Source organism: Mastomys coucha, unplaced genomic scaffold (assembly GCF_008632895.1).
Source record: "Mastomys coucha isolate ucsf_1 unplaced genomic scaffold, UCSF_Mcou_1 pScaffold9, whole genome shotgun sequence".
In the NCBI taxonomy this organism is placed as follows: Eukaryota; Metazoa; Chordata; class Mammalia; order Rodentia; family Muridae; genus Mastomys; species Mastomys coucha.
The window spans coordinates 6,833,560-6,849,332 of NW_022196915.1; positions in this window are offsets into that span (position 1 = coordinate 6,833,560).

Below are 15,773 nucleotides of genomic sequence, written 5' to 3' on the forward strand. Positions count from 1 at the left end.
ATACATATAGGCAAACAATCATACTCATAAACCTTTAATTTTTTTTAAAAAAAAGTTTTCTCTAAAATACATTTAATGTGTGATTTTCGTGAATTTATTTTCTCTTGGAAAAGCCAAAGATGAGAGAGCCTTACTACTGTCACCTAGTCACTGAAGCTAGGACTCTTGATCAATATCCTATAATTCATAGAACTAGCCTGGACAGCAAAGAAGTATTTGGTCCAATATACTAATTGTTCCAAGATTGAAAACCCATTTAAGCAGAGAGAGTGATAATCTCTTGAAGCCTGAGTCTAAAAAGAATTATTGTATGTGTGAATTATGTATACTTTATATACATATATACATATATTTATATACATATATATGTGTGTACAAATATAGCATATATACTGTGTATACATATACTATTTACTATATACACAGTATATATAGTTGTATATGTATATATAGTGTATATGTGTATAAATATGCTTATGTGTGTGTGCCCATAGTGAACTTGTACAGATATCTCTTTCTTGTCACTATCTTTTAAATAAAAGATAAAATGTAGCTTCAACAAAAAAGAAAAACTTCATGCGATCTAATGTCCAGTGTTAAAAAGGCACATTCAAGTTGAAAGACAAAGTCTACTTTTATTGGAATGAACTACAAAAAATATATAAATATCTGTTATCTGCCATAAGACTTAATGCTTTGGAGTGAGCCAAGAAAAGCTGAATTAATTTTATTATATTTTGTACATACAAAATTATATATCCACATATGCCTATATGTATATGTATAATTATAAATAATAATATAGCATGTACCCTGTGGCCCTGTGTTATGTTCTGAGTGTGGGCTACAGTTATATACTCTCTCTGATCCATACCATTATACTCTGTGGACTTCTCTGTCTTTTGATTTTAGGTATATTTTCATTTTTAATTATGTGTATGCTGTTGGATCTGTGGTGTGTGTGTGTGTGTGTGTGTGTGTGTGTACAGGTGCCTACAGAGGCCAGAATCCTCAGAGCTGAAGTTATACGCCATTGTAAGCTACCTGATGTGTGTGCTGGAAACTGAGCTCATATTTTCTACAAAGATAATATATACTCTTAAGTTCTGAGCCATCTCTCCAGTCCCTATCTCCTTTTCTTCCTTCCTTCCATCCTTCTATCCTTCCTTCCTTCCTTCCTTTCTTTCTTTCTTTCTTTCTTTCTTTCTAAACTTAAATCCAAGCCAGGAAAGTTGCTTTGTCAAAATGGGATGGTGGCAAGAGTATCCAAGCAGAGGGTTGAAATGTGTTCTTTTTATAAGCAAGTGCACCCTCTTAGTTCTGCGTAGCCATGAGGAGAACTTGCAATGCCTAGTCATCTGGTCAAGGAACAGCAAGAGACACCTGAGCTGTGCATGGTTACCTAGCCAGCCCATAGACCTGCACTTTTAAGCTGAGCTGTCTACTGAACACTGTCTAAAGTAGCTGACCCCCAGCTTGCCCAAAATGTATAAGAATGTCTAGTTGATATTTTATAATATAATATAATATAATATAATATAATATAATATAATACATGGCACTGAAAGCTTGTGGTTATTGGTTACATAGCCAAAGCTAACCAGCACACACCCAGTACTAATGATATTGCCTTTGAAGTCCTCTGTGGTCCTGTGCCCATACCTGATTCTTTCTCTTCACCCAGTTAACAGACTTTATGTTGTTAAATCATCTTTTCAAAAATTGTTTATAGATTTTCTTATTTTATGTGTATGGTCATTCTGTCTGCATGCATGGTGCCCACAGAAGAGGCCCTCGGAGCACCTTAAACCTGAGTTACAGATGGTTGTGAGCCACCATGTGAGTGCTTGGGATCAAACCTGGGTCCTCCGCAAAGCAACAAGTCCTCTTAGCTACTGAGCTTTCTCTCCATCTCCTGCTGAGCCAGCCGACTGCTTCATTCTTGGAATAAATTCAGCTAGTTTATAAAATTCAAAGCTGAATTTAGTGTGATTGGGCTTTTTTTTTCTTTTAGGAATTTTTTTTCTAGTCTCCTTAATAAGCCATTCCTGTAATTTTCATGTACTTTGCTTTGAAGGAATTGGAATTTTGGATTATGCTAGTTTTATGAAATACACTAAAGGCTGACTCCATCTCCCCCAGCCCACTGATTAGAACAGTTTGAATAAAATGACAGGACTTAGCAATAAAACCATCTTAACCTAGAGTTTGTACTACAGGAATAAACATAAGCTGGCAGCTCATCTTTACCCTCCCCTAAAAGTCAAGAAACACCAACATTTTATGAGTGCCTTGGGTGAAAATAGAAATAAAATTTTATCATGCATTTGGGTGGCAAAAAAATGGATAGAGATGTTCTTTCACGCGCATGTCTTCATGATTAAAAACCTAAATGGACTCTAGTTACTACTAGAGCATTGTGGGAATGCTCAGTGGGAACTCTGCCTTTTTCTACATTGGCATTATGTTTTTATAATTGTGTTTTGCATCTTAATCATTGGCTTAAGAACAATTTGTTTCAATCCAACTTTGATTCTTTCCCTGACAGCATCCCTTCCTTTTACATGGCACATGGTGGATATTTTAGCTGCTTTCAGGATCAAAATGAAAGAGGACAGCTGTATGCCTGTGTTCTCAACACTCTGTGTGTGTGTGTGTGTGTGTGTGTGTGTGTGTGTGTGTGTGTGTGTGTAAATTCAGGCCTACAAGTACCATAGCACATACATCAAGGTCAAAGGACCATCTCAGATGTTCCACCTTGTTTGATACTGGATCTCGTTGACCCTGAGTATGTCACAATCACCAACCTGGGACCTCCCAAGCTTACCCTGTCTCAGCCTCCAATCTTACCATAGAAGCACCGGGTTCAGAGATATGCACAACCACTTCCAGCTTTACGAGGGTTTGTGGGATCTGAACTTCGGCCCTTATCCTTGCACAGTAAGTGCTTTACCCACTGAGCCACCCCTCCAGCCCTAACAACTGGTTCTGTCCTTACAGGTGCTTCCTAAACTTGGAGCATTATGCTTTCAGTGATAAGCCATAGGACTGTGTAGATGGTAATGGCCTAGATGATATTAGCTCAGGGTTTCTCAGCCTTGGTACTTGAAAAGCATTTATTTTTAGATCTATTTATTTGTAAGAGTGTTTTTCTGTGTGTATTATATATACCGTGTATGTGTGCCTGGTGCCTACAGGGATAAAAAGAAGGCCTCAGATCCCTCCTGGTACTGGAATTTTGGGTGATTGTGAGCCTCCATGTGGGTGCTGGGAACAGAACCCTGGTCCTCTGCAAAAGCAGCAAGTGCTCTTAACTACTGAGGCATCTCTCCAGCCTTGGCACTTCTGATCTTCTAGGCCAAATACCCTTTTTCTCTGAAATTGCTGTGTTTCTTGTAGGATTAGCATAATTCTAGGCAGTGACAAATACTCTGATGAGACAATTTTGCTGAAGACCATGCTGGTAAAAGCAGTGAATAATCTGAGCCAGGGGAAAGTCCGTGTGAAATCATCCCAGGCACTTTTCAACACTATCAACAGAACTTACTGCTTGGGGTTGTAGAGGTGGCTCAGGGGCTAAATGCTTCCTTCTCTTGCAGAGAACCCAAGATCAGTTCCCAGGACCCACAGATGTCTCACAACCACACATAGCTCCAAGAGATCCAATGCCCTCTTCTGGCATCTATAGGTGCCTACACATGCCTAGATGTCCATGAGGACATACCCACACACAGAAAAACAGGCATACACATAATGAAAAGGAAATCTTTTTTAAAAGAATGTGTTATTGTAAATGGAATAGAAGAATCATATTGTGGGATCTACAGATGGCAAAACTGAATTAGGTATTACAAGATGACAAATTTGGAATTAAAAGCAAAAAGACATCTTGGGGCTGATTATCTTAGTATCAAAGTACCCCACCTTACAGAGCAGGGACTTCCCCAGCACCAGAAGCTAGCTAACCTCTTGTGGGGTGTTGTAGAAGAGAACTGAGGAGCCATTCATCTTGATGACTACCACTGCTCTTGCAGCTGAAGAACTTTGTTTCAGTGCAAGTGAAGTAAACTGGGAGGAGAGAATGGAAGACACGGGCACTAGGAATATGTAGTAGAAGATCCAGAAAAGTGGGTTCCAGGGTGACCATGCTTGACTCAACTCCATCTGCTCTTGCGAATTTGAAGAAGATACCAAGGATGTGGCACCCTAGGAGGAGAAGGAACTGTTGAGAACAGCCCAGGCTCTACTAATGACTCTTCCACAAATGGATGGCCTGCAGTGCTTAAGCTCTGTATTCCAAGGGATATCCCAGGCATGAAACCCAGAGAAGAGTGTTCTGGGGGACACTCAGCTGTTGTATGAAGTGGGACACACGCAAATGGAACTCCATTCATCCTACCTAGCCTTTCTGGGCCATGGATCCCAAAAGTCCAGTGATTCTTGCTATCTAACTGCAAGGACACTGTTTTGCCTGACTTGTTTATTCGCATGTTCTATCTAGACAGGCTTAAAAATGCAAATGGTAGGGGCTGGAGAGATGGCTCAGTGGTTAAGAGCACTGATGGCTCTTCCAGAGGTCCAGAGTTCAATTCCCAGGAACCACATGGTGGCTCACAACCATCTGCTATGGGATTTGATACCGATCTGATACCCTCTTCTGGTGTGTCTGGAGATAGCTACAGTGTACTCATATACATAAAACAAATACTTCTTTAAAAAAAAAAAAGGATGCAAATGGTAGAGAGATGAGTATGTGACCACTAGATCTGCTTTGAGACCACTGCAAGATGTCTGACAGCTGAGCATGTAATATTTCCTACCAGACTTGGAAACATAGACAGAAAGTGACCCACCAAGCCTGGGGTTGAGATCAAGGATCTGGAATTTCCCTTCCCAGGGTTCAATAAGTACGTACTACTCCCATGAAATATCAGTGCTGCTGCCAATAGTCCCTAAAATTACAGTCTTGCTGATGGTGTCTATAAGCACCTGGAGCCTTTCTCTGGCTGCAGGAGTGTTGGCTCAACTACTACAAGAGCCAGAATGGAAACCCTTTAGGGGAGGTGATGCCTCAGCAGGTGGAGCACTTATCACACAAGAATGAGGCCTGGGGTTCAGGTTCCTAGTACCTATGTAATGGCAGGTAGATATAAGGTGGGAAGCAATGGAGGAAAACACATGATGTCAATCTCTGGCCTCCATATACACATGCATACCACACATACCTGTAAAAAGGTATTGGGAGAGCATCATACATATGCACACCAATAACCAACCAACCTTGGATGGGTAGGTACTCTGGCCCCCTCTGTCCTCCTTGGGGCTTACCCCGTGGTGAGTGCCACCAGCCTCCCAGGCTGCCTCATCAGAATGAGAAGAAAGAATGATTATGTCAACCCCACCATAAAACTCTCCCTGAAACCCATCATATATGCTTCAGGGCATCCTGCCTCACAGTTACGGGTGGAGATGAAGCTCTTGTGACCTTTAAGCTCCTTATTAAAACCTGGCTATCTTGCTAAAATATATTCACAGGACCTACAGCATTTCCTGACTCTTGACACCACCTCCCTCCAGTTTCAACCCTCATATTTGTCTCCAACCTCTGACTTTCAAGAGTCTTGCCTAAGACACCAGTGTCTGGAGCCCAGAGAGACCCATGTTTCATCCTAACAGCATTAGCAGATGCTGAGGCCCAGAGGCAAAGCTGTCCCCCTCTTGACAATAGGAACCTGGCCCAGCATACTGGGACGTTGACCCTTCTCTGTGCTACTTTGGCTGTCAGTCATTTCAAAGCTCTGTACCCTGGGGAGCCATTACTGCATTCTGTTGCAAGGTGGAATGATGGAAGGGGAGTGAAGCCATCCCAAAAGTTAGCCTCCTTCTTGGCTGTTATTTGTTTTACTTATTTCCAGTTGGAAAAGAGACCTTTATTCTTACATAATTTAGAGACATGAGCCAGATCTCTACCCATCTCTGTCTCCTCCCTCTAGCTCCTCTCATCCTCCCCCTTTTCCTTCCTTCCTCTCTCCATCTCTTTTTGCCTTCCTCTCCTTCCTCCCCACCCCAGTTCTGGGGATATCCCCAGAGATTAGTATGTTTAAAACTTGATTCCCAGCTAATGATGCTGTTTTAGGGTTATTGGGTCCTCTGAAACCATGGCCTCATTAGCAAAGGTGTATTAATGGAGGTGGGCCTAGAAGATGGTTTCTACTTCTGCTTCCAGCCTGAGCTCTCTGTTTTCTCATTTATCCTGATGTGAACAAGCTTGGGCCAAGCCCCAGCTGACATCTCCTGAGCCCCTCCTCCCATGCTGCTCCAGCCACACAATGCCTTCTTGGGCCCAGGTAAACTGCACCTCCCTTGGGTTTCTTCTGTCAGGTATATTAATTACCACAGCATCCCACAAGTAACTAATACAGAAAGGGTTTTATATAATGTGAGGCAAGCATGCTACCACTGAGCTGTTTCACTTGGTACTTTAACTTAAAAGAGGAGGGTGTGTCATGGTGGTGAGATGGCTCCGCAGGTAAAGGTGCCTAACAACCTGACTTCAGTCATCAATACCCACAGAGTGGAAGAAGGGACTCTGACCATAATTCACAGGATATGGCATGTGTGTTTTCATACAAATACGTGCACACACACACACACACACACACACACACATACACACAAATTTAATTTTTGAAAAGTGAAACAATATCCTGAGGCCTTCTACAGGAGCCTAGTTAGAAGGTATGTGTATGTGGGAAATTCTTACAGTGATACTGACAGAGAGCTGGCTGGGACCACATTTTCCCTCAGGAGACCCTTCACCACCCTGCGTTTACAGAACCACCAACTAAACTTTCCTAATTGTGGTGGTCTCTGCAAACTCCATGGTCAACAGAATAGTGATCCACGTGAGGCAAGAAGAAGTTCCAGTTCAACATGACTCAGTAGGCAGTGTTAGTTCAAACTTCTGGAGTCTGACAGTGAGAAGTTTATTTTAGGCATATTTAAGCACAGTAAATTTTTGGAAAAAAATAGTTTCCTGATGGCAATTAACTCAATCCTTTATGAACAACAAAGTTTAAGACATGATTACACTGAAACTTTTCAAAGTATACGTGATTTTTTCCATAAAGATGGGTTCTATTGACTGAGAAACAATGCTCAAGATAAGGATCTAGGGAGAAGGGGGAGCCAGATGTGGCCTGGCAATACAGATAGCACAGAGGTCACTGAGCTATTAACCACCTCTGTTCCATTTGTAAAGTGCAGGTGATGCCTTCCCTAAGGATGAGTTCTATTGACTGAGAAACAGGGTTCAAGATAAGGGTCTTGGGAGGAAAAGTCTGGAATAAATATAAGTCTGGAGAACCAGTTGTGACCTGGCCATACAGATAGCACAGGTCACCAGGCTATTAACCTCATCCATTCTCTGCCTTCTGGGCAGAAAACAGGTATGAATCTCTTTCTTTGAAGAGACAACCCTGCATGTTAAACATCCCTGGTTTTCCTACTGCTTATCTGTAAGCACAAGGGCCTCATGCCCTCTCCACCTAGTGAAAGGATTTTCTCTCTTTGTACTAGAGGCAGAGTGGTCCTTGTCTGATATTCTCTCTAAATTCGAATTCTCCAGGTTACTGCAAAGCCCAGGAAGCTTTGACTGTTTCCAAGCTGCTCAGTGACAAATCCATTCTCCAGAAGCTTACACACACATAGCTGAGCACCTCAAGGCTTTGCCTCAGCCCAAATCTAACCATTGTACATCTTGTAAAGAGGTCTGGAAAAAAATCACTAGACCTTAGCAGCTGGAACTTGATAAGAGCAGCTTCTTCAGTCTGACCATCTGTCTTCCATGACTCTGAGCTCACTAATCCCTAGGACAAAGCTTTCTGTCTTTAGAAATTTGCTGGGGCAGGGACTGAGCCCTTGTTTTGAAAACTAAAGTAAAACATAAAGGCTGGAGAACTGGCTCGGTGTTCACCACTCTTGCAGAAGACCCGTGTTAGTACCTAACACTGCGCCAGGAGGCTCATAACCTCCTGGAACTCCAGGTCCAGAGGTTCCAACACAGTTTTCTAGACTTTGTGGACACTTTGACTCACACATGCATAGATCTCCCACATAAACATATGATGGAAAAATAAATCTTTAAAATGAAACAGAGAAAAGTGATTGAGGAAGACAATTGGATCTCAATTTTTGACCTCCACATGCAGGAGCACCCTTCCCCCGTATTTAAATAGGGACACCACCTAAAGGTAGTAGAAACCACTGAAGATAACTCTCAGCTAGGGGAAATTTTGCTGCCTGAGAGATATTTGTTGATGTCTGTAAATAATATTTTCTGTCACAACCTATGGAACAAGTGCTCTTGGCACTTTGTCAGTAGAGACCATGGATATTTCTAAAGATCATGTAATGTACACAAGACCTTGGCTATGTCTAAACATCATGTAATATACACAACTGCAGTGAACAATCATCTGCCCCTCCACTTTGTTATTTGATACAAGGTCTCTCACGCAACCCAGAGCTGACTGATTTGACTAGACTGGCTGGTCAACAACCCCTGAGATCTGCTTATCTTTACCCCATAGCACTGGACTTACAGACACACTCTACTACTCCATCTTAGACGTGGGTATTCGGGATCTGAACTCAGGTCCTCTTCCTTATGCAGAAGCACTTCAACAACTAAGCCATCTCCTTAAACCTTGTTTAATTAAAATATACTTTTAAAGAGCTATACATTTTTATTTACATATGAGGGTTCATGGGTTTTATGTGTGCCACATATGTACAGGTATCCACAGAGGCCAGAGGCATTGGATCCCTGTTGCTGGAGTTACAGGAGGTCATGTGCTGCCTGATCTGGATGCTGAGAACTAAACCCAGTACCTCTGCATCAGCAGCATGTACTCTTAACCACTGAGTCATATCTCCAGACCTGGCCTTATCTGATTTGTTCATATTCATGAGCGCTTACTAGATCCAGAGAGAGAAAGAGAGAGAGAGAGAGAGAGAGAGAGAGAGAGAGAGAGAGAGAGAGAGACCATCCCTGACTAAAAACATTCATAGGCTAATTAGAACAACTGGATGGTTATAATCTAATGTGGCACATATGATGTCAAGAGAGATGAAGAGAAATGGGTGTGGAGGGGAGGTCACTGAGGGTGAGGGCAAAGGGAGCCCTGAAAGCTTATGGAAGAAATTAATAATCAAATACACTAAAGGGTAGATAGAAAACAGCCAGGCATTCCAGCCTAGTGGGTAGCAGGATAAATAGTAGGGAGAATCATGTCCACTTCCACAGGGCCTTTTCAATTGAGTTAGGAGATTAGTTCCCTGGTTGCAAAGAGAGACTATCCTCAAGCCCCAAATCCCAACTGTCTGTGATTTTTTTTTTTTAATATTTTCTTTATTTACATGTTATATGATATCTCCTTTCCCAGTTTCCCCTCCGGAAAAAAATAAAAAAATAAAAAAAACAAACAAAAACAAAAATAAACCCTTGTTCCCTCCCCCTCCCCCTGCTTACCACCCCACCCTCTCCTGCTTATTGGCCCTGGCATTCCCCTACACTGGGGCATAGAACCTTCACAGGGCCAAGGGCCAAATTGGATGACCGATTTGACCATCCTCTGCTATACATATGCTGCTGGAGCCATTAGTCCCACCATGTGTACTCTTTGGTTGGTGGTTTAGTCCCTGGGAGCTCTGAGGGTACTGGTTAGTGCATATTGTTGTTCGTCCTAAAGGGCTGCAAATCCTTCAGTTCCTTAGGTCCTTTCTTTAGCTCCTTCACTGGGAACCCTGTATTCAGTCCAATGGAAGGCTGTGAGCCTCTACTTCTGCATTAGTTGGGTACTGTCAGAGCCTCTCAGGAGACAGCTATATCAGGCTCCAGTCAGCCAGCACTTGCTGGCATCCACAATAGTGTCTGGATTTGATGACTGAATATGAGAAGGATTCCAAGGTGGGGCAGTCTCTGTATTGTCCTTCCTTCAGTCTCTGCTCCATAGTTTGTCTCTGCAACTCCTTCCATGGGTATTTTGTTCCCCCTTTTAAGAAGGAATGAAGTATCCACATTTTCGTCTTCCTTCTTCTTGAGTTTTTTGTGGTTTGTGGATTGTACTTTGTGTATTCGATCTTCTGGGCTAATATCCACTTATCAGAGAGTGCATACCATGTGTGTTCTTTTGTGATTGGGTTACCTCACTCAGGATGATATTCTCCATATCCATCCATTTTCCTAAGAATTTCATAAATTCATTGTTTTTCATAGCTGAGTAGTACTCCATTGTGTAGATGTACCACATTTTCTGTATCCACTCCTCTGTTGAGGGACAACTGGGTTGTTTCCAGTTTCTGGTTATTATAAATAAGGCTGCTATGAACATAGTGGACACATGCTCCACTAAGTCTGTGGTCTTTTACACAGAGGGGAAGCAGCTCCTAGCCAGGGAATGTTGGGGAACTCTCCATGGTACTGAACTGTTTCTCTGTGCCCACTTCAATCAGCTCTCTATCCAGGCACCTGGGACCCCATCCTGACTATGCCTGGCACCCTTGGCTTGATATTATGCAGTTAGCAATAGTATAGCTTTGCCAGCCTAAGTGAGCTATATGAGGGAAGAATCAAATAGACAATGATATTATCATGGATTGTAAATTGTGGTCCAGTGTTGTGGTGGCCTTATGGTTGTTTCTTAAACATTTAACTGAAACTTTATGTATTTCCTACCTATGCATAATAACCATGAATTTCCTTACTAGGAAAAATATACATCATTTAGGACCCAGTGTGATGGCATACAGCTTTAGTCCCAGCATTCACTCGGGAGACAGAGGCAGGTGAAGATCTGTGAGTTTGAGACCAGCCTGTCTGCATACTGAGACCCTGTCTCAAAAATATATAATTTAAAACAAAAGCCAATGCAGAGCTTTAAAGTAAAATAGGATCTGAACCCCAACTGTACCATGTCACAGCTGTTGGACCACAGGAAGTTAATTTGATGTCTCTGGACCTGTGTCCAGTAACTTCCCAGTGTTTGACATACTGGCCTTTTGGGAATGGTGAATGAGCTAGGGCACAGGTGTGCACATTTTTTTTATTAGATGTTTTCTTTATTTACAATATCTACTTTCCCAGGTTCCCATCCAAAAGAAAAAAGAAAAAGAAAAGAAAAGAAAAGAAAAAAATAAAATAAAAACCCCAAAACTAAAACAATGCCCTGTTCCTTTCCCCCTTCCCATGCTTACCACCCCACCCTCTCCCAGTTCCTGGCCCTGGAATTCCCCTACACTGGGGTATAGAACCTTCACAGGGCCAAGGGCCTCTCCTCCCATTGATGACCGATTTGGCCATCCTCTGCTATACACATACTGCTGGAGCCATGAGTCCCCCCATGTGTACTCTTTGGTTGGAGTTTTAGTCCCTGGGAGCTCTGAGGGTACTAGTTAGTTCATATTGTTGTTCATCCTAAGGAGCTGCAAACCCTTCAGTTCCTTGGGTCCTTTCTCTAACTCCTTCATTGGGAACCCTGTACTCAGTCCAATGGATGGCTATGAGCCTCTACTTCTGTATTAGTTGGGCACTGTCAGAGCCTCTCTGGAGACAGCTATATCAGGCTCCTGTCAGCCAGCACTTGCTGATATCCACAATAATGTCTGGATTTGATGATTGAATATGGGAAGGATTCCCAGGTGGGGCAGTCTCTGGATTGTCCTTCCTTCAGTCTCTGCTCCATAGTTTGTCTCTGAAAATCCATACTTCGTTCCTTCTTAAAACAGGTGTGCACTTTTACGCCCTACACCACCACAGTAAACTCTATCTGCTGTATGAGGGAAAACCTAGTGCCGAACACAGCAACAAGTCCTATAGGCATGAACTAACAGTTCCTTTCCCATTTCCCACTCTGTGGTCCTCGTAGAAACAATGTATGAAATAAAATTGATTCTGAAAATCCTTCCTTGGCATCTAGACACTTACCTTCTTGGCAAGACCCAGGAAGTTCATTCACTGGGGTGCTCTGACCACCTGGATAATAGCACCTAAAGATCTTAGGTGCTCATCTCAACAGGAGGCCCAGCAAGGTTTCCCTGTTTGGGGGTTCAAAGCTAATAGGCCCACCTACCTGCTTAGACCTACCTTCTGTCTTTTAGCTTCCCATTCATTGTCAAGAGCACATACCCATGTTTTGTATCTAAGAAAAGACTCTAACATGGGGGAATAAGGCTAAAAATCAAATAGAAGAAAGAAACTTGGCAAAAGCAAAAATTATATAAAATAAAATTTTATAATTAATATTCTTATGAGAATGAAGAACACCCATGGAACAAGGATGAAATAATAATTTTTTCTTTTTTTTTCTTTTGGTTTTTCAAGACAGGGTTTCTCTATTGTAGAACTGGCCCACTCTGTAAACTAGGCTGAGCTTATACTCAAAGATTTGCCTGCCTCTGCCCACTGAGTGCTGAGATTAAAGGTATACACCACCACATCCAGCAAGATAATATATCTTAAGATTTATTTTTATTTTGCTTATTTATTTTGTTGGTTTTTTATTTTGGCTTTATTTATTTGTTTGTTTGTTTGTTTGAGACAAGGTCTGCCTATGTAGCCTTGGTTGTTGTGGAACTCACTATGTAAACCAGGTTGCTTTGAATTCACAGAGATCTTTCTGCTTCCAAAATGTTGGTATTAAAGGTGTGCACCATCACACCAAACTATTTTAAATGGTGTGTCTGTGTGCATAAGTTGCCTGTGGAGGTCAGAAAAGGGTGCTCATTCCTCCTGGAGGAATTACAGGTGAGTCTCTTGACAGAGCTGGTGGGAAATAAACTCAAATCCTCTGCAGGATCAGCAAGCACTCTAAGAAATTGTGCCCTCTCTCCAGCCCCCCATGATGACATATCTTAAAAGGAGCAATCAAATACTACTAGACACTCTTGAAAGTGAGAGTAGAAGTGGAAAGCTGTAACTGAGAAGACAGTGTTGAGAAATCATGTCCCCTTTCCCCAGCACCCACAGACATTCCACACAAGAGCAAAAGCGCCAGCCAGAGATGGTGCATGCCTTTAATCACAACACTTGGGAGGCAGAGGCAGGCAGATTTCTGAGTTTAAGGCCAGCCTGGTCTACAGAGTGAGTTCCAGGATAGCCAGGACTACACAGAGAAACCCTGTCTCGAAAAACAAATAAAAGACACCCCCCCCCAAAAAAAAAAGAAAAAAGGAGAAAAAACATCTGTTCCCTTAAGCTGAGGACTTAGAGAGTTGTATGCTGGGAAATTTACTGCATTATTTCTATGATAATTCCTATGATAAGGTCAAAACTTTCTAGAAAGAAACTCAGAGAAAACAGATTTTAAAGAATGCGGGACACATCATGAAGGGAAAATACTAAAATGATGGAAAATCTTAGAAAAGAGAAAAAAGCCAGGGGTACACCTTAAAACCCAGCACTTAGGAGACAGAGGCAGGTAGATCTCTGTGAGTCTGAGACCAGCCTGGTCTACAGTGAGTTCTAGGACAACCAAGAATGCATAGTGAGACCTTGTTTTGGAGAGAGGGAGAAAGAAAGGTAAGGAGGGAGATGAAGAGGAAGAAGGGAATAAATTATCATAGAAATAATGCAAGAAATTTACCAGCATAGAATTCTCTAATACTCAGCTTAGTAAAAACACAGAAGAAAACTTAGAAGGCACACATACAGTAGTGTCTTGTTTCAGATTAGAGGGAGCAAAGCAGTTCTCACATAATCAGGTAGAATATCAAATGTCTAGAATCAGAGTGGCTTCAGATTTCTCAGTGAGAATCCCTGGAGTAAAAAGAGAGATGGCTTCAAACCCCTAACAGAACAGCAGATCCATCTGACTTAGCCCTGCACTCCATCAAGTACCATGAAATAACAACAGTTCTAGACTTCCAGAGTCTTAGCAGGTTAATTTCCTCACGCACCCTTCCTCGGGAAATGACCAGAGGATGTGGTCCACAACAAAGAGATGATAAATCAAGGAATAGACAGTCATTAGATACACAACACACAAGTTCAACTTACAAAGAATGAAAGAAATACCCAAGGGCATGGTAATGATGAGAGCAGCTGTCCACAGGCATAAAGGTCAAATTGTCAAGATTACAGGAGCATGTCTCAAACAGCAGATATTTGAGAGCTGTCACCACCAGGACCGTACCTCTATTGACCTACTTTTTCAGACCTGGGTGAGTCTGGCTAAGATAGCTAGATTTGTCGTTATCTACCTGGCAAGAATGCAGCTTTTCTTGATTTCTGTACCACCCAAGGACCTCATTTCACCCTGCAGAAGAACTTTGCTCTACTCCAGGAGTTTACAGTAGACTAAGCAAAGCACAAAGTTTGAGCTGAGGCTGAAGAGACAGCTCAGGGGTTATAAGCACAAATTGCTCTTGCAGAGTACCTGAGATCAAGCTGCCAGCACCCATGTTGGGCAGTATACAACCTCTGTAACTCCAGCTCCGGGGAAGATGATGCCCTCTTTTGGCCTCTTGAGAAATTGCATACACATGCAAAAAAAAAACCACACTCAGACATACAAGCATACACATAATTTTAAAATAAATCTTAAAAAAAAAGTCTGGGGCAGATGAAGCCATGTTTTGGGGTATATATTTTCCCCTAGACTCAGTTCCTAGTCCACACTACATCCCTACCAGATGCCCAACTTATGATGACCTGCTTATGACCATATCCATATGCTACCCCAGAGAGTGTCCTTAAAAAATTCTTATGGAAGCCGAAAGCAGTTTACCCAGACAGCACCCCCTCTCTTCTGAACACTTTTATAAAAAAACGTTACCATTTCATGCTTGGCTATATTTGTGCTTCTTTTACTCAATACACACTGTTTTGGGGAACATACAGCTAAGTAAGACTCTATAGTTTATTATAGCTTATCAGGAGATTAGCACAAACATCAAGATGCTGCTTATGTCTGGGGAGGAGGCTGGAAGTTTGATTTAGAGAGGCATGCAGAGGTTCCCTATGGTGATGTTCTGTTTCTTAACCCATAGGAGGCATATGGAGAGCAAATGGACTTCACCTCCAACCTGCATATGTTTCAAATACTCTATACACAGAACAATTAACAATCTATACCAAATAATTTACAATCAAAATATATGCACTAAATGCAAGCAGGCACGAAAGCAGGGCCATTTTGTCCAATAATGAGATTGTTTGTTCATGTATACCAGCTGGGCTTTGAGCAGAGAAGACCAGAAAGGGGCGCAGTCTATGGAGATAGTTCTTGGTTGTGACACAGACGTGAGACCCAGGGAGCCCCAGCATCCCTATAAATACTAGGTGGTTGGGAACCTGGTATTCCAAGATTGGAGGTTGGACCCAGAAGATCCTCAGAGCAAGTTGGTTAGAAGGACTAGCCCTTTGACCAGGCTTGGATTGGTTGAGAGACCCTGTATCAATTAACAAAGTGAAAGACCAATAAAGAATAATTCTCAAATCAACCTTGGATCTCCACATGTACATGTGAACATGTGCCCTCCTGTGTGTGCCCACTCACATGCTCACATGCATACACAGACATACATGTAGAAAAGGAAAACATAAGAAAAGGGACATAAGAATTCTCCATTTATCAATGACATAGTCAGAAGTCAACAGAATTTCATTATAGCACTATCCAGTGGCCCAGTGTTAAAGGTTTTGGAGTATCTCATAGAGGTGTTTCTTCTCTGCCACCTTCTTCTTCTTCTTCTTCTTCTTCTTCTTCTTCTTC